At 43.2% G+C, this 20,441-nt stretch overlaps 1 non-coding gene and 1 pseudogene across 1 annotated transcript; both read left to right on the top strand.

The window, feature by feature from the left end:
- The first annotated feature begins 16,981 nt into the window (after positions 1 to 16,981).
- Positions 16,982 to 17,085, top strand: LOC129398986 (U6 spliceosomal RNA). The gene has a single exon (XR_008626842.1). It is a non-coding gene; the product is annotated as a U6 spliceosomal RNA (small nuclear RNA).
- Positions 17,086 to 19,188: 2,103 nt separating this feature from the next.
- LOC101554785 (60S ribosomal protein L32-like) lies at positions 19,189 to 19,693 on the top strand (annotated as a pseudogene).
- Positions 19,694 to 20,441: the final 748 nt, after the last annotated feature.

The following is a 20,441-nucleotide window of genomic DNA, read 5'->3' as shown; positions in this document are numbered from 1 at the left end:
TCTCTCCAGCCCCTTGGGGACTTTTTTTAAATCAGAGAATAAAGCCTTCAACTTTGGAAGCCCTTATGTGGAGCAAGAAAAAAGCAATATATCACATGGAGGATTGCCTAACCCATAAGAGTGTGTTTCATTGCTCTATTTTGTATCTTCCAATTTCTATTTTTCCTTGCATTTTAATCTATTTCAGATCATTCTCTGGCATCTCAGAGTTGCTTTTCCTGGAATGCACTTGATATGAGAGCATGAGCTTCATGTAAAGAACTCCACAAGAGGGACCAGAGCTATAGTCCAGCAGGTAGTACCTTTGCCTTGCACACAGCCTACCCAGTTCTATCCCCAGCATCCCATGCAGTTCCCTGAGCACCTCCAGGGGTAATTCCTGAGTGCAGATCCAGAAATATCCCCTGACCATTGCTGATTATGACCCAAAAAGAAGAAAAGAAAAAGAACCCTATGAGAACAGCCAGAATCAATTCTATCAAATCTCTACAAGGGAACCACAGTGACCTAATCATTGATGTCCAAAGACACTACAAATTAAATTCTGTATATCCCGTCCACACAGCAGAGCCTGGCAAGCTCCCCATGGCATATTCGATATGCCAAAAACAGTAACAACAAGTCTCACAATGGAGATGTTACTGGTGCCCGCTCAAGCAAATCGATGAACAAGAGATGACAGTGCAACAGTGCTACAGTGCTATTATATATCCTATAATTGTGACATTTAGAGTCCAAGATTAAATATTTAGATCCCATCCCATGTATTTCCTCATTTCGGTAACAGAATTAGCAGTTTCAGCTTCAAGCACTTTGTAGGTCTCCAAAGATAAATCTTTTGTTTTCATGGTGGCATTTTGACCAGTAAATGCATATATATATATTTATATATGTATATATAAATATATATATATTTCAACTCATATTACCAACAGAACAAAACTTACTTTGAATTCTTAATTTTAGGATCAGGCCCAGAGAGAGTACAGGGGTTAAGGTATTTGCCATGCATGAAGCCAGCCCTGTTTCAATCTCTTGGCATCACCAAGTGTGCACCAAAACCAAACAGAAATTTGAGTTCTCTCAAGCTGGGCTCTGAGACACTACTCAGCCATCACAGTGGTACTGAGGGATCCATGCAGTGCCTGAGATCAAACTCAGGACTCTGAGCATGCAAAGCTTAGTAGGCTCCATTCCTTTGAGTATATCTCCTGTTAATTTTGGGATTTGGTTTTAGATCAGACCCCATCTGGTGGTACTCAGAGGTTATTCCTATCTTATTTCAGGATCCTCGCTTCTGACAGTGCTTAAAGGGACTGTATGGTGTTAGGGAATAAACCCAAATCTACATGCAAGGTAGGCACTCCAGACCTTTCAGTGCGTTATCCAGTTCCAGATATACTATTTTTAAAAGACCAAAATATTTGAGAGTGTTATTAACAATAACAGTAACAAAGTCTCTTGCCCATGTGCCTGACTGTCTTCACCGGAGCCCCTCGAAGGGGGTGGGTTGAGTCTCCCTCCCTGCCCCGAGCAGAGCCCTGGCAGCCTAAAACCCCTGGAACCCAGACACAGCCATGCTCAAGGCCCCTCTCCACATGTTTGGACGAGCCTCACACATGAAGAAACCGGCAGATGAACCCAGGTGTGTGGGACCTGGGGCTGAGATCTCTAAGCCTGCTCAGATCAGGACTGGGCTTCTTCCACCCAAACCCCCCACTTTTCAGTAGCTAAGCTGTCATACCCAAACTGTACCCCCGGCGGCATGTAATCCCATCAATTACATCCAGAGGCTATAAAACCAAGCCCCTTCTCAGAGAACCTGGCAAGCTACCGAGAGCTTCCTGCCCACAAGGGAGAGCCTGGCAAGCTCCCCGTGGTGTATTCATATGCCAAATACAGTAACAATGATGGATCTCATTCTTCTGACCTTGAAAGAGCCTCTAATGTGGCACTACTAGGAAGGACAAGTAAAATCTCAGGACTAGGGCAAATGGAGACATTACTGGACCTGCTTGAGCAAATCAGTGATCAACGGCATGATAGTGGTACTGAGAGTGAACTTTAATAATCAACTAAAATTTTTGGTCAAAACAAAATGAAAGAAAGCAACCCCAGCACCTCCTGGACTGGTCAGTTATTATCTGGAACAACTTTTATTTATTTATTTTTTTGCGCCATGAATGAATCCAAGTGTTAATGCAAGGATTTGCTTTCTTTGACTTTTAATTTCTCTAGTCTTCACCCTATGCTCAAGATTTTTATTTTTCCTTTTCCCAACCTTGACTTAAGCAAGTTTGTTTTCAGTTTTCTTCTTTGTTTCCCATTTTAGCAGCAATAATTAGGAATCTGGTTTTCTAATGGAGCCATTTTGTGAACTATGGTAGGAGGATGGGGAACTGTTCTCTGCCACAGGAACTACAGTAGACAATTGGATTAATGGTCTCGTTTTGTCTCTTCCTGAATTGAGGATGCAATTGACAATTCTGTACCAAATAGGTAACTGTGTTTTTAAAACTGGCTTCTGAAAGTTCATCTAAAATTGAACTTCTCTATTTTAGTGCAGTAAGGAATTTAAGCTGGTCCGAAAGGACTTTTCAGTTTTGCCCTTACTCTAGTTGGAATCTCTAAAACTGAAGTCCTCCTCAATGTATATTATTATTTATCTGAGGACCTTTAACATTGCCTCAAGAGACAATGTGACTTAAGCTAGGGGCTTTTGAATTACACATTATTCCAACAATGTGAAAGTATGGAAACTGAGACCAATCACATAGAGAGTTGACTACGGAGGCCTAGTAGAGACACCACGTGAAGTCCCCTGGTTGGCAATACATCAACATAATATAACAGCTTGGAGAAGTTAACACTTGTTGGTTTTGGTTCTTGTTTTTTGTTTTGTTTTTGGTGGTACTCCTGACTTACTCCTGGCTCTACATTTGGGGATCACCCATGGTGGGGCTTGGGGAATCATATGGAATGCCTGGGACGAAACAGGGCTGGCCACATGCAAAACCCTACCCGCTGAACTATCACTCCAGTCTCTGAGGAGTTAACACTACTCTCGACTCCATGTAGACAGGACAACTAGAAGCTGTGTTTGGAACCCTCTGGATCTCTGCTTGATTCACCTCTTGGACTTATTTTATTTTATTATTTTTTTAGGAATTTCTGTAAATCTTTTATTAAAATTTATGTTTTTCCAGACAGCTCTCCTGATAGTTATTTATTGGCACTATATATAGTTACTATTTTTTTCTCTTTTATTTTTTTATTAATGAATCACCGTGAGGTACAGTTACAAACTTATGAACTTTCATGTTTGCACTTAGTTTACATCCCTCCACCAGTGCCCATTCTCCCCTACCAATGTTTCCAGTATCCCTCCCACCACCCCCACCTCAACCCCCACCACCCCGACCTGCCTCTGTGGCAGGGCATTCCCTTTTGTTCTCTCTCCTGTTGGGTGTTGTAGTTTGCAACAGATCACCTCTTGGACTTATTTTAATCTGCATCTTTCTGCTGTTACAAATAATAGCTCATCAGCTTTCAATGAGTTCTGTGAATTATCAAATTCAAACCGTAACGGCAGAATTCTCCCAGACCCTGCACAAGACTGAGTCATCTAGGGCACACTGGAGGCAGGGTGGTTGAGCCCCATGCCCGTCCAGACTCCCAGCATCTGAAAACCTCCATACTCCACAATTGCTGCCATGATCCTGGCCAGACTCCACAGCTCAGACAAGCCTCATCCAGAAATTAATCGGTTGAAAAACTCAGTTATGCTGGTTTTGTGCCTGAAATATCCACGCATTCGTGGAGTTGAAAATGTGCTGCCTCCTTCCATCGCCCTCCATCTTCTGAAAGCCCTGGCAGTCGCACACACACCCCAAATCTGCCAGCCAGTTAAGAAATTTAATTCCAGCTTGAACACTTCATTAAAAATTTTGGACTTCCTGGAGCATGCATGACATCTCAAGCTCTACAACACTGATAAATCAGGAGTACCACACTTGGATGGATGCAATGTAGAAGGCAACCAATCTTGATTAACAAAATATAAACACAGAAACCTTAACTTGCAACAGCATCTTAATAATCTCTTACATAAGAGCTTAATGGCTCCATGGTGGGATACAACAATCCTCACTATTATCTAAGGAAGTATTTTTGGTCATCCTTTTAGCAATTATTTATAACAAGCAATATAAAATAAATTATTGATAACTTGCTATGGGGGCAAGCTTATGGGGTGGTTGGGAAAATTGAAAATAATGGTGGTGGGAAAGTGCAATGGTAGTGGGATTGGTACTGGAATATTGAACGTCTTTTACTCCGGTCTCTGAGGAATTTTGTCACTGTCACTGTCACTGTCATCCCGTTGCTCATCGATTTGCTCGAGCGGGCACCAGTAAAGTCTCTCATTGTGAGACTTATTGTTACTGTTTTTGGCATATCCAATACGCCACAGGTAGCTTGCCAGGCTCTGCCATGCAGGCATGATACTCTCGGTAGCTTGCTGGGCTCTCCGAGAGGGGCGGAGGAATCTAACACGGGTTGGCAAGGCGAACGCCCTAGCGCTGTGCTATTGCTCCAGCCCCTCTGAGGCGTTAACTTGATAATTTGTTAAATTGATAACTTAAAGTTATAAAATATTTTAAATATCTGAAGGGTAGACATTTGGAGCTTCAAGTATGCAGTAGGCTCCCAAAAGAATGGTGGTTTTGGAATTACAATCCTAATTTCTCAATACTAGAGATTAAATACAAACACAGTTTCTAAAGAATTATTTATTTATTCTAAGATTTTGCTTTTATTTATTTTTGTTTTGAGGCACACCTGGTAATGTTCAGGGTTTACTCCTCTCTCTATGCCCAGGATCACTCCTGATGGGACTTGGGGGATGAGATGAAGTTCAAGGAAGTTGACCTGGGGTCAGCCACATCCAAAGCACATGCTTTACCTCCTCTACTATCTCTTCAGGCATAAAATTGTTTATTTAAAAGTATTGGGGGCCGGAGCAATAGCACAACGGGTAGGGCATTTGCCTTGCATGCGGCCTACCTGGGTTCGATCCCCGGCATCCCATATGGTCCCTCAAGCACTGCCAGGAGCAATTCCTGAGTGCAAAGCCAGGAGTAACCCCTGAGCATCGCTGGGTGTGACCCAAAAAGCAAAAAAAAAAAAAAATAGAAAAGAAAAGTATAGAAAACATGGGAAAAAGTAACTTACACCCAAAATCAGGCTACAAAGTTCAATTAGAATCTCTGTTGGCAGGAGTTGGTGAGAGTAGATGTAACAAATCTTGAAATATGTTTCATGCATCTCTGTATATTTACAGGCTATTAGATATTGGTTACTTACAGTCTGATTAGATATTAGTTACTTAATATCTTTGGAAATGTAGTTTTGAAGCTGAGACTAGGATCATAAGGTTCTACAAAGGAAATTGAATTTCCTAAGATCACATATTATTGACAGAGCTGAGGTCAGAATTTACTCTTTTATTTTACTCATTAGTATGGATATAGCATATGAAAATATGCTATTTTCTGGTAGACATCTGTCCTCCTAAGGTAAGATAAAACCCCAAAGACAATTCAGGACAATCAATTAATGTGCTATACCTTTTCCCATTGTCACAATAAGGGTGTTTCAAACATATCATTTAAAAAAAATTTTAATATATCATTTAAAATATGTATTTTTCTAATATGCCAGGTATTAAAATAGCAACAAATATACAGCACAGGATATTTGCAGATCCTGAAACCAATGGCATGCACCTTAACTGATTCTTGCCATGATAATTTAGATGTACTGTTTTATAATAATCCATGCCTTTGATCATCTATCTGCATTGGAAGTCATTAGAAACTATTGCCTTGCATGCTGCTGACCTGGGTTCAATCCCCAAGACTTCATGTGGTTCCCAAGCCTGTCAGGACTGATCCTTGAACTCAGAAGCCTGGAGTAAGCACTGAGTACAGCCCGCTGTGGCCCAGAAGTAGAAGGAAAGAAAAAACTCTTTTTTTGGCTCTGTCCTTTCCTATATGAATAGATCCTTCATCTTCTTAAAATGGAAAGCTGCATACATAATACAGTGATTCTCATGTGGGAAGAAAATGATTTGGTTTATTAAACATTTATTGAAGGCCTGGGAGTCAGATTTCACCTCAAGAAATAGAACTTTCTTAACAATTAAAATGGATCAGAGTGGGCTGGAGCAATAGCACAGCAGGTAGGGCATTTGCCTTGCACAAGGCCGACCGGGGTTCGATTCCCAGCATCCCATATGGTCTCCTGAGCACCACCAGGAGTGATTCCTGAGTACAGAGCTAGGAGTAACCCCTGTGCATTGCCGGGTGTGACCCAAAAAGAAAAAAAAAATGGATCAGAAATGTGATAGACTACTTTAAGAGATAAAAGATTCTTATTGGGGATTTAAGTGTTAGTGGAGGGCTGAATTGTATCAGTGGGCTCACTTGGCATTTATGAGCAAAGGCTCTGCAGTCAGGTAGACCTGGCATGGAAACTCAGTTACCCCATGGACTCCCAGTGTGGCCCTCATATTAGCCATTTGCCTTTATAAACCTTGGCTTCCAAACCTGAAAAAAAAAAAGGAAGGTAACAATAATTTGTGTGAGATGCACATGGAGAACTTCATAAGCACTTCATAAGTGCCAGTCATGTTTACTTCTATTTTAAAACTAAAAAAAAAAAGGGGAGATGGGTGGTGACTGCAGCCAGAGCAACTGACCTGGTTTCCATACCTGGTGCCACATATGGTCCCTGAACCCCACCTAAGCAGAGCACAACCCCTCATCAAAAACAAAGGAAAAGTAAAATACTCTGCTCACCCAAGAAATTTCAAGGGATTTTATTATTTCTGTGTCAGGAACTAAGTCAAAGGTGCTTGGTTTCAAAGACCAATTATTAGAATTAAAGATATTTTTAATGTTCTTTTATGGTGGGGAGTGTCTGCTCCACACCCAACAATGCTTCCAGCTTCCTGCTGTCTTTGTGCTTAGAGGTTACCCCTGGCAGTACTTGGGGTGTCAAACCAAGGTTCACTATGTGTCAGGCAAGCATTTTAACCCCTGTACTATCTCTCCAGATCCACTTCTAGTGTTCTTATCACTTAGAAAAGCACAAGAATTTTAGGGGTCACAGTGATAGTACAGCAGGTAGGGCACTTGTCTTGCATGCGAGCAACTAACCCAAGTTCAGTCCCTGACTTCTATATAGTCCCCCAAGTATTGCAAAGAGTAACTCCTGAGTACAGAGCCAGGAGTAACCCCTGAGCATTGCCAGTGTTATCCATAAACCAAAAAGAAAAAAAAATCACAAGAATTTTAGGCGTTCTGTGATATGGCAAGGGGCAAAGGCAAGTACATGTATGTATAAGTGTGGGCTATCAGAACATGTATGCGTGTATATAATGCACACAAATATTCTATTGTTCTGTGGGGCTGACGGAGAAGACATCCCACCTCTTAACTATTGTAGCCTTGCAAGAACAGACATTTAAATCTGGTCACATAGATTCAACACACATTCTCCCATAGGAAAAATATATGAAAGCATATGGGTATTTGCTGACACCGTGTCTGCCAAGGTCAGCCATCTGGACCTGCAAACACAGATCCTCCACACCATTTATACCATCTGGACCCACTGTTCCACCTGGCCCCCCATTGCCTATTGTCACTTGGTCAGCCTCCAACCTATACTTAAACTCAGCCCAGTCCTTCAATCCTGCAAACCTGTATTGCCTTTTCTGGAAGCATAGAGTGTGTGTATTTCCTGGTCTCATAGGCATGAACCTGCATCTGGGGCATGACCAGTGGAATCAGAGCTGTCCACTACTGTTGACAGACAACATGGTATAGGGCAAGAGTGGAAAAGACTGAGGCTGGAAAGATAGTATGGCAGAGAAGGCATTTGCATATCACATATGGTTTCTCGATCCCACCAGGAGTGATCTCTGAGCACAGAGCCCTAACTAATCCCTGAGCCATGTGTGGCCCTTCCCCAAGAGAGAATGGGAGAGACCAGATTCATCTGTTAATTGTGCCCCTAGGACAAGCCTGAGACTTTGGCAGAAACAGATCAGATATCACAACATTCACTAGACATGCCCTCCAAGAGGACACAGAGAACAAAAGTCACAGAGTCAGCAGGACAGTTCCTAATGTGGAGTAAACAGGAAGAGGAGGACTTTCTGAAGAGGAAACTGAGACCCAAGTTCCATCACCACACCACAGATGTTCCCTGGGCATTGCCAGGAGTGAATCCTGAGTGCAAAACCAGGAGAAAACTCTGAACACAGCAAAGAAAGAGAGAGAAAAAAAAGAGAAAGAAGAGAGAGAGGGAGAGGAGGGAGAGATGGAGGAGGGACTGAAGTAAGGAGGGAAGGAAGTAAGGAGGAAAGGAAGGGAGGAAGGAAGGAAGGAAGGAAGGAAGGAAGGAAGGAAGGAAGGAAGGAAGGAAGGAAGGAAGGAAGGAAGGAAGGAAGGAAGGAAGGAAGGAAAGATTTTTTAATAAGATGTCAGCCCTGAGAACTTTGTATTTCCCTCCTAGCAGGCCAGGAGGTGGATGAGCAGGGACCAAGCTGGATTTTTTTCATGAAACTTCATTCAAGAGTTCTGAACTTTTAACTCTGTTGCTAAGTCCATCACCCTCTACTTTGGGGATTCTTTTTTTTTTTTTTTTGTGATGAATTTTATTTTTTTTTTATTATTATTTTTTTAAAATTATTTATTTTTAATTAGAGAATCACCGTGAGGGTACAGTTACAGATTTATACACTTTTGTGCTTATACTTCCCTCATACAAAGTTTGGGAACCCATCCCTTCACCAGTGCCCATTCTCCACCACCCGTAAACCCAGTGTCCCTCCCACCCTCCCCAATCCCATCTCCCCCCCACCCCACCCTGCCACTGTGGCAAGGCATTCCCTTCTGTTTTCTCTCTCTAATTAGCTGTTGTGGTTTGCAATAAAGGTGTTGAGTGGCCGCTGTGCTCAGTCTCTAGCCCTCATTCAGCCCGCAACTCCCTTCCCCCACATGGCCTTCGACTACAATGTAGTTGGTGATCGCTTCTCTGAGTTGCCCTTTCCCCGGAACGTGAGGCCAGCCTCGAAGCCATGGAGTCAACCTCCTGGTACTTATTTCTATAGTTCTTGGGTGTTAGTCTCCCACTCTGTTATTCTATATACCATAGATGAGTGCAATCTTTCTATGTCTGTCTCTCTCTTTCTGACTCATTTCACTCAGCATGAAACTTTTCATGCCCATCCACTTGACTACAAAATTCTTGACCTCCTTTTTTCTAACAGCTGCATAGTATTCCATTGTATAGATGTACCAAAGTTTCCTCAACCAGTCATCCGTTCTGGGGCATTCGGGTTTTTTCCAGATTCTGGCTATTGTAAACAGTGCTGCGATGAACATACATGTGCAGATTTTGTTTCGATTGTACTTTTTTGCCTCTCTGGGATATATTCCCAGCAGTGGTATAATACCACTGCTGGGGATTCTTTTTTTGTTTTTCCTTTTTGTGCTACAACCAGTTTTGTTCAGGTATTACTCCTGGCTCTGCACCAGGAATTACTCCTGGTAGTGCTTGGGGGCGATAGCACAGCGGGTAGAGCTTTTGCCTTGCACATGACTGATCCGACTGAGCCGGGTTCATTCCTCCATCCCTCTTGGAGAGCCTGGCAAGCTACCGAGAGTATCCTGCCCACACGGCAGACGGCAGAGCCTGGCAAGCTACCCGTGGCGTATTCGATATGCCAAAAACAGTAACAACAAGTCTCACAATGGAGATGTTACTAGTGCCCACTAGAGCAAATCGATGAACAAAGGGATGACAGTGCTGTGTGCTACAGGTTTTAAGTAAAACTGAATTTCAAAATATGCTAAATTCCCCATATAGAATAGAGAAAGTCAAGAGCAGAAAGAGAAGAGCAGGAAGGAGTACCTTAGATGGGAAATTTTTAGAGATTTGTGTGTATGTATGTGTGTGTGCATATGTATGTGTGTGCCTGTGCATATACATGTGTTTGTGTGTGTGTGTATGTGTGCAGCCAGGGATTAAACTCAGGGATTCATACCTGTTATTGTGGCATGCACTCAACCAGCAAACTACATCTCCAGCCTTAGTTTTTTCGTAGTTGTTTTTGGGTTTTTTGGTTTTGTTTTGTTTGGAGCCACACCTGGCAACATTCAGTGGTTACTCTTGGCTCTGCATTCAGGAATTACTCCTGGCAGTGCTCAGGGGATCATATAGGATGCCAGGATTGAACATAGGTCAGTCATGTGCAAGATGAGTACATGCATGCTGTACTATGGCTCGGGCTTCTTAGATGATAATTTTTAAGGAACCGCACTTTTCTAGATGTAAACACAGCATAATAATGCAAATTAAAATGACTCTGGAATAGTACAGGGGTGAAGGGCTTGCCTTACTCTCCCATGCCCCCAAACCTTGCTGACCTTTGTTTAATCCCTGGCACCACATGTATTCCACCAAGCACCATAGGCCATGCACCACTACGTGTGGCCAACCGCCAACAATCAAAGATCCATAAAAATGAATAATAGGTTAAATGACTCAGTTAAGAATGCGGTTAGTTAATGAACACTGGAATGCTCAAGGCCCCTCTCCACACGTTCGGATGAGACTCATACATGAAGGAACCGGCAGAAGAACCCAGATGTGTGGGACCCAGGGTTGAGACCTCCAAGGCTGCTCAGATCGGGACTGGGCCTCTTTCGCCCAGATTTCCCATCTCCCAGTAGCTATGCGGTCACACCCAGGGACTGCCCCCGGCGCCGTGTAATCCTGTCAACAGCCAACATCTGGAGACTATAAAACCAAGCTCCCGAAACATCTTTTAGCCTACTTCTCCCTCTGGGAGAACCTGGCAAGCTACCGAGAGTTTCCTGCCCCCATGGGAGAGCCTTGCAATTTCCCCATGGCGTATTTATATGTCAAAACCTCAACATCAGACCAGAATTCCTAAGGTACATTGAAGTCAAGGCCAGCAAAACCCTCCACGACATTGAAGCCAACGGTATCTTCAAAGATGACACGCCACTGGCCAAACAAGTGAAAACAGAGATAAATAAATGGGACTATCTCAAACTAAGAATCTTTTGTACCTCAAAAGAAACAGTGACCAAAATACAAAGACAAAGACAATCTACAGAATGGGAATGGATATTTACGCAGTACTCATCCAATAAAGGATTGATATCAAGGATATACAATGCACTGGTTGAACTCCACAAGAAGAAAACTGCCTACCCGATCAAAAAATGGGGTGATGAAATGAACAGAAACTTTCCCAAAGAAGAAATCCGAATGGCTGAGAGGCGCATGAGAAAAATGTTCCACATCACTAATCATCAGGGAGATGCAGATCAAAACAACAATGAGACATAATCTCACACCACAGAGACTGTCCCACATCCCAAAAAACAAAAGCAACTGGTGTTGGCGTAGATGTGGGGAGAAAGGGACCCTCCTACAATGCTGGTGGGAATGCCGACTGGTTCAGCCCTTTTGGAAAACAATATGGACGATTCTCAAAAAATTAGAAATTGAGCTTCCATTTGACCCAGCAATACCACTCCTGGGAATATATCCCGGAGAAGCAAAAAGGTATAGTAGAAATGACACCTGCATTTCTATGTTCATTGCAGCACTGTTTACAATAGCCACAATCTGGAAAAAAACAGAGTGCCCAAAAGCAGATGACTGGTTAAAGAAACTTTAGTACATTTACACAATGGAATACTATGCAGCTGTCAGAAAAGATGAAGTCATGAAATTTGCATATAAGTGGATCAACATGGAAAGTATCATGTTGAGTGAAATGAGTCAGAAAGAAAGAGACAGATATAGAAAGATTGCACTCATATGTGGAATATAAAGTAGCAGAGAGGTAAAGCTTGCAGTGATGCAATTTCTGGCAGAAATTTCTCTGGACTTAGTTACTAAAATACTAAAATACGGAAATCCAAAACCATGTGGCCGCTATTGCACCACTGGACCTCATATCTCTTCAATTTCAGCAATGGAAAACAAATTATCAAATGCTTTTTTTTCAGCAAGTCTTTGGGGGGGGGAGAAACTCCAAACAATAATAGTGAGTTTTTTGTTGAAATATTGAATGTAATCAAAATAAAGTGAAAGTAAAGTGAAATTTATCAGCTACACAGGTGGGGTGGGGGGCTGGGAGGATGGGGGGTTGGGGGGAGGTATATTGTGATTCTTGGTGATGGAATATGTGCACTGGTGAAGGGATGGGTGTTCAAGCATTGTATAACTGAGACTTAAACCTGAAAGCTTTGTAACTTTCCACATGGTGACTCAGTAAAACAAAACAAAATAAAAAAACAGTAACAATGATGGGTCTCATTCCCCTGACCCTGAAAGAGCCTCCAATGCGGCACCATTGGAAAGGACGAGTAAAGAGAGGCTTCTAAAATCTCAGGGCTAGGATGAATGGAGATGTTACTGAGACCACTAGAGAAATTCGACAATCAACAGGATGGTATGCTTCAGGGTGATATTGCTTTAGCTACAAATTTGCAATAGAAATTAAAACCTTCCAAATGTCCACTGCTATAGCTTGGTTAGGAATTCCAAAGTGTGTAGTAACCATCTCTAGTTAATTGGAGTCTCTTTTTTTAATGTTTGTTTTGGGGCCACACCCAGTGATGTTCAGGACTTACTCCTGTCTCTGAGCTCAGGGATCACTCCTGGTGAGGCTCAGGATACAAGGGATCCAACCTGGGTTGGTCACATGCAAGACAAGCATCCTCCCTGATCTACGGTGCCCCCTGGACTGTTTTTAAAAGATCCTAGAATTGGTAACTTTTTCTTTTTATATGTTTAAGATTTTAAATATGTAAAGGAAGACATTGTTTTAATGCTTCTAGCTCATAAGAATTTTCTTTCAGCGGCTTGCTCTTCAAGCCCGTGCTCTCCCTTGAACACGTATCTCACTTGCTTGTCTCTGTGTTCTTTGCTCTGTGTGCTTGCTCTTGAACACATTTCCCCTCTTTATCTCCCCTCACATCTTTCTGAATAAGTTTCAATAAAAGCTTCCTTATTTCACACAAAAAATAATTCTTTCATAATCACTGTATCACTGTCATCCATTGCTCATAGATTTGCTCAAGCAGGCACCAGTAATGTCTCCATTGTGAGATTTGTTGTTATTGTGTTTGGCGTATTGGAGTTTGGCAGGCTCTGCAGTGCGGGCAGGATATTCTCGGTAAATTCTTTCATAATAAGTGAAGTTTTTAAATAACTGTTGTTTGAATCAATGGTGTCTTTCTAAAGGCTGGAGATCATTAATTGAATTTTTGTAAATTCTTTTTGTCAAATTGAGAGTGACAGGCATTGGTCTGCCTATGACCATGTACTTGGTGCTTGACATGTAGTCATGTTTGGGAACACTTGGAATTATAAAAGTTTTCTTAGTTTACCTGTCACTCTATCCTTAGACTGTATAAAATTTTGTTTGTTTTGGGATCACACTCAGCAATGTTCCAGGGGTAAGCCCTAGCTCTGCACTCAGGAATTACTCCTGGCAGTGCCTGAGGGACCATAGAGGATGCCTGGGATCGAACTCAGGTCAGCTGCATGTAAGGCAAACACCCTTACATATCCAGTCCCATACATGTTTTATTTGAATACCTATATACTGGAGTCACATAAAAATATCTTGGGCAAAATGAGGTTATAAGTGGAAAACATTTAAGAAGCCCTGTCTTAAAGATCATCATTTCAAGGTCTTTATTTTGGTGATGAGGAAACTGAATATCACCGGTCAATACCCCTGAGCCCCCAAAAAGCTTACTGTTATTTAAATAGTAAATAATTTTGTAGATTACTAATATTACATAACTTTGGCAGGACATATTTTAAAGTTTCCCCTAAGTCTCATCCCTGTTTCAAAACAACTCTCCCTTAGGGGGGATTGTGGATGCGGGCATCTTTTACTCTACTATTTCTTGCTGTTTCCTGTTTCCCATTCCCCATCTTTTCATTGCTACTGGGATGACAGTGTGGTATTTTCACATTTACTCACTGCAGGTCACATTCTGTTGTGGTGTTTGGGCACATTCTGACTCTAGTACTCACTGGAGGTGGATATGGTGCTCACCTGTGGTCTTGTGGATTGCACGCCTTGTCACACAGGCGCTCCCAGGTCTTTTACATGTGGTAATTGCACATACCTGGCAGTGCTCTGGAACTTGCACCCTCTGTTGAGGTACCAAGAGTTTCAGAAGATTCAGAACCTGGGACAGAAGTTCCCAGGGACCAGGATTCGCACATATTGGCAGCACCGAGAATCAAACTTGTGGCTTCACTCTGGCAACACAGGCAGTTTTTCCAGGGATCCATGCTCAGCAAATAGAATTTTTAAAAATTTTATGATGTGTCTTTCTTTGGGAATTTTTGTTGTAATTTTTTTTTTTTTTTGCTTTTTGGGTCACCCGGTGACACTTAGGGGTTACTCCTAGCTTTGCAATCAGGAATCACTCCTGGTGGTGCTCAGGGGACCATATGGGATGCTGGGAATCGAACCCGGGTCGGCCGCATGCAGGGCAAATGCCTTACCTGCTGTGCTATCACTCTAGCCCCTTGTTGTAAATTTTTAACGTGTGTTTTTGAATATTTCTTTCCCATCTCCTTTGTAAGCTGTGCTTCCAGTCCCCTCCTTATTCTTTTCAATATTCTCTGGTTTGTTCCTGTTTCTGTTTTTTTTTTTTTAACTTTTTATTAAATCACCATGTGGAAAGTTACAAAGTTCTCAGGTTTATATGTCAGTTATACAATATTCAAACACCCATCCCTTCACTAGTGCCCATATTCCACCACCAGAAACCCCAGTATACCCCCCGCCCCCACCCCCTACCCCCTACTGTATAACTAATGAATTTCACTTCATTTTTTCTTTACCTTGATTACATTCCATAATTCAACACAAAACTCACTATAGTTGTTGGAGTTTCCAACCAAGAGAGACAGACCTACTACATTTGATAATTAGTTTTTCATTGCTGGAAATGAAGAGATATGTAGCCCCACTGCTACAAGTACATAACTCTCTCTCTCTCTTTTTTTCCTTTTTCCTTTCCCCTTTTTTTTTTCTTTTCTTTTTCCCCCTCATCCCCCTTCCTGCACCTCATGTATGGTGTACTCCACGCTGCGTCGGCCAGCGTGGGGCTTTTGCTTAGTTCACAGTCCAGAGGTGGCTGCTACATTAAAAACCTTCAATATTTCAACAAAAACTTACTGTTATTATTTGGAGTTTCCCCCTCAAGTCAGACCTGTTCAAATGGAACCGTTTCACATTGCTGACAATTATAAATGTTAAGTTGCGCGGACGCAGCCGCGTCCGCGCGGTTTTGGATTTCTGTATAAAGTCCAGGGAAAATTCTGCCAGAAATTACATAGCCCAGCTCACAGTCCCAGTGCATTGCTGTAAGAAGTCTCTGAATTCAAAGTCTTTAGGCGCAGAGTGTCCGATTCGCGCTCAGCGACTCCGGATTTATCTGGGCCGAGGGCGTGCCGGTTACGCCCCCTTCCCATGAGTTCCTGGGAGCCCCAAAAGTAAAAACTGAATACCTGTGGGTTTGGAGTCACAGAAGATGGCTCCTGCCACATGGGTGCCGCCAGCCCGCCGCTTTCCGTGCAGGAAGGCAGGGTGGGGAGGAAAAAAAATCCACCCCCGGCAGCACAGAGTTGTAGCCCAGTTCAGTGTCCCAGTGCATTGCTATCGGATGCTGCACTGGATGCCCGAATGTGTTACATCTCTGGAATCAAAGTCTTTAGGCGCAGAGGGTCCGATTCGCGCTCAGCGGCTCTGCTGTTTTGTTTTGTTTTGTTTTTTTAAATGCAGGCACCACTTTCCTTTTGCCTTTCCTCACTTTGTTTTAACTGCTGCAATGTCTAGATGTCACACACCCTCAACCTGTGGCACTAGCACTCCTGGGGATACTCATCATTCATCACACTGTAATCATAGTAACACACACTTGCTTGTGGCATGAGTTATCCAAATTGGTAGTGCCAGTCAGTTAACCCAACTGGTCTCGAAAGGCCTGTTGGGCCTGTGTCAGGAACTCAACTCACAGCCTCACACTTGCAAGGCAGGTACTCCATCACCAGGTGGTCCCTGGCTCTTATACTTATTATCGAATCAGAAAACAATGTGACCTATTTAACTGCCCAGATTTTCACATGGATTACCAGGACGTTTCTTCCATATTTGAAAATCTAAATTGGTGATATTCATCCTAGTTGACATTTGACTCATTGATCCCAGCCCATATTTCTAGGGCTGCCAAGAGGTTGCATTTGATCATCTCGGCAGTAGCTTTCCCTAAATATTTTGGATTATTTATAGATTTGGTGGACAAGTTTTCTATTTCAGAACAATCAGAAGCAAGAACACCATGTTCTACTCTTCACTCCAATATACATTGGTTCTTTTCGATTTGGTTTTGATTTGGGTTTTTGAGCCATATCATGGCGCAACTCCTGACTCAATGCTGGGGGATTCTTCCCAGAAGTGTTGGGAATTAAACTAGGGCTCCTATGTGCAAAGCATGTTCTCCAGCCCTTGCAGCTCTCTTACAGGCTCTCAATCCAGTTTTTAAACAAAATTACTCAACGATTCATCTTTCACCTAATTTTGCTGCTACCCTTACGAAATTTTTTAATGCTCTAACCTATGAGATTCTTCTAAGGTGTTAACTGAGTGACACAAGGCAATTTGAACATGGTGTGGGCTTGTTGTGACCTGTTCTTTCTGAACTAATTCAGATTTCTGCTGACCTCTATGTCCTTTTCATAATGGTCATGAATCACATATCTGACTCTTAATCCCAGAAGCATTCTGGGAACTTGACACATACACATACACTTGGAATGTACTAAAAATTTCCTTTGCACTTGCTTTGGCAGGATATATACTAAAATTGGAACAATACAGATGATTTAACACAGCCCCTGATCAAGGGTGACATGAAAATTCATGAAGCAGGCTAAATTTAAAATAAAATGTTCTTTTAAAAATGGAGGGGGCCAGTCAGAGTGACAGTACAGCAGGTGAAGGTACTTGCCTTGCAAGGGGTCAACCTGGGATCAATCCCTGGTGTCTCATATGGTACCCCAAGCACCTCTAGGAATGATTCCTAAGTATAGAGCAAGGAATAACTCTGAGCATCACTTGGTGTGGCCTCCCAATATTTTTGTGTTTGGGTCACACCCAACAGTGCACTAGGGCCTCTCTTGGTTAACTGCTTTGGGGTCACTCTAGTGATATTGAGCCTTTGGTCTTCCAGATGCAAACATGCACTCCAGCCCTTTATCCCATATTTCAAGTCCAAATTTCCTTTTTTAAAAAATGAGTGCCTGCCTGATTCCAGTCTTTAAAATATAAATACTTCTGTCATTCTCTATCACTGTATCACTGAATCACTGTCATCGATTGGTCATCACTGCTCATCGATTTGCTCGAGTGGCTACCAGTAACATCTCCATTGTGAGACTTGTTGTTACTGTTTTTGGCATATCAAATACTCTACGGGGAGCTTGCCAGGTTCTGCCATGCAGGCAGGATACTCTCGGTAGCTTGCAGGCTCTCTGAGAGGGGCAGAGGACTAGAACCCAGGTCTGCTGTGTACAAGGCAAACTCCCTACCCACTGTGCTATCACTCCAGCCCATCATTCTCTATGATATCTTAAAACTCACCAAGATAAAGGTCAAACATTGTCTTCAGAATCTTTTTTAGAATAACTGGTTGGAGATAGCTTGGCCTGAGGCCTGAGACGTAGGGGAAGCACGTTGCTCTCACGTATGCTGTTGCCTAAAAGGGCAGTTCAGAGGATGAGTGGGCAAAAGGAATCTCTTTATTTCCCCCCCCCACCCCATCACACTGCCATTTCTATCGCTCAGCAGAGAATTCGGATGTTTCAACTTCCCAGAGCAACAAGTTACAGCACAGGGATTCCCATCCCTACCAGCTGGGGTCCTTGAGACTGAATTTTCCTCAGAGGCCCAGGTTCCCTCAAGGACTCAGATGGCTGTTCCTGGGCATCAGGCCACTAAGATTTAGCCGTTAATGATATTCTACCTGATTTGCACAAGGGCATCTATTTCTTCCTCTCCAAATTTCTATGTGATCTACTTGCTGAGCCAGAGCAATAGCACAGCGGGTTGGGCATTTGCCTTGCATGCGGCCGACCTGGGTTTGATTTCTCCACTCCTCTCGGAGAGCCCTGCAAGCTACCGAGAGTATCTCACCTGCACAGCAGAGCCTGGAAAGCTACAGTGGTGTATTCGATATGCCAAAAACAGTCACAATAAGTCTCACAATGGAGACATTACTGGTGCCCGCTAGAGCAAATCGATGAGCAGCAGGATCTACTTGTCACAGCCAATCTCAGCCTGGAGGGCTCCTAGATATAAAGGACATGCCAAAATAAGAAGGGGGAGATTTTTAACGTTTTCCCCAGCAGATTCTTTGCATGAAATTATTCTGGAAGAAAGTCCATTACAGAACCACGATTTTTCTCTTTTTTTCCCTTTCCTTTTCTAAGGGTGGGATTGCTTGGGGGCCACACTCGGTGATCCTCAGGACTTTCTCCTGGCTCTGTGCTCAGGGATCATTCCTGGCTGGCTTAGAGAAACATATGAAGTGCTGGGGATTGAGCACAGCGTGGGCATGTGTAAAGCAAGCACCTTACCTGCTGTATTCACTCTCTAGCCTGAACCAACTTTTTCTGACCAGTTTCCTTGTGGCATCAGAGAGCAGGAGCATTAGTCCAGAGCACATCTTAGAGTTCAGCGGAGGGTACAGGGTTGTGACGCTGACAAGATGATGAGATTTAGTTCCTAAAGAGATTGATGAGCTAGCTCATTGGAGAAGCCAGGACCTCTTTCTTGACCTGACTCCAAGTTCAGCCTGGATCTTTCCGGCTCCTCGGTCAGGAGGTACAGCTCTTCCTTTCGCCCAGGGCACTGAAGGCCCAGGGAAATATGTTTGAAGAGTGGGCAGTAGAATTTATTCTAACAATGGAAATCCCTACCTGATAGCATTCTAAATAGATCCAGGAACCATTTGGGCACTCAGGTATGTGGTCTGAAATAGACACATGTTGCACACAGCCCTCCCAAGTAGCTCCAAGAATCAGCTGTGGCTCTTTCTTGGCACTGCCTACAGAGTCCGCTGCTGTCTCCTGCTAGACGGCACCCTGGTCACCCTCAGACACCTTGTGAAGCTCAAGATCATCAAAAAGTACCAAGAATTTCACTAGGCACCATTCTGACTGCTAAGTCAAGACTAAGCAGAGATGGCAGAAATTCAGAGGCACCAATAACAGGGTGTGCTGAAGATTCAAGGGCCATATCTTGATGCCCAACATAGGTTATGGGAGCCACAATAAGACAAAGCAAATGTTGCCCAGTGGCTTTTGGAAGTTCCTGGTCCACAGTGTCAGGAAGCTTGAGGTGCTGTTGATGTGCAAATAATCTTACTGTACTGAGATTGTTCGCAATATCTCCTCCAAGAATCAGGAAGCAATTGTGGAAAGAGCAGCCTAGTTGGCCATCAGAGTCACCAATCCTGATGCTGGCCCGCACAGTGAAGAAAATGAATAGACAGTCATTGGGTGCATTATGTGTGTTAATAAAACTGTAGAACTATCCCATAATCCAGACACTCATTGTCCTCTCTCAGGAGAAAGTATAAAATGACTCACCATAGTCATGCAGCCGGACCCCAGACCCAGGCTATTTCATTCAGGGCACCCTGGAGGGAGGAGGGTGAGACCCTTCCCAGTCCCAAGGGAACAAGTCTCAGCAGCCGAAAACCCCCAGAAATCAGCTGCCACCATGCTCGTGGCCATGCTCCACATGCTCGGGCAGAGACTCACCCATGAGTGAGCCTACTCCTGGACCAAGCGGCTGCATTTGCAGCCACTCAACATCTCATACCTCACACCACTAATATTCCGAGAGTTGCACACCACATTTGATGGGGTTTAAAGTAGAAGCCAAACCATTTTAGAGGGAAATCTATTTTGCAGATATATACATATATATACATGTATATGTTTTTATCTCCACACGTTCAGACAGGCCTCATGCATGAAGGTACTGGCAGAGGAACCCAGTTGTGTGTAATCCCATCAACGGCCAACATCCAGAGAGTGACTTAAAAGCAAGCTCTCAGAAGCACTGCTTCTCCCTCTGGGAGAAACTGGCAATCTTCTGAGAGTTTCCTGCCCCCACGTGGGACAGCCTTGCAAGCTTCCCATGGTGTATTCATATGCTAAATCCAGTAACAAGCTGGATCTCATTCCCCTGACCCTGAAAGAGCCCCCAGTGTGACATCTTTGGGAGGGCC

The sequence above is a fragment of the Sorex araneus genome, chromosome 9 (genome assembly GCF_027595985.1).
Source record: "Sorex araneus isolate mSorAra2 chromosome 9, mSorAra2.pri, whole genome shotgun sequence".
NCBI classification, from domain to species: Eukaryota; Metazoa; Chordata; class Mammalia; order Eulipotyphla; family Soricidae; genus Sorex; species Sorex araneus.
This window is presented reverse-complemented; position numbering and strand designations above follow the sequence as displayed.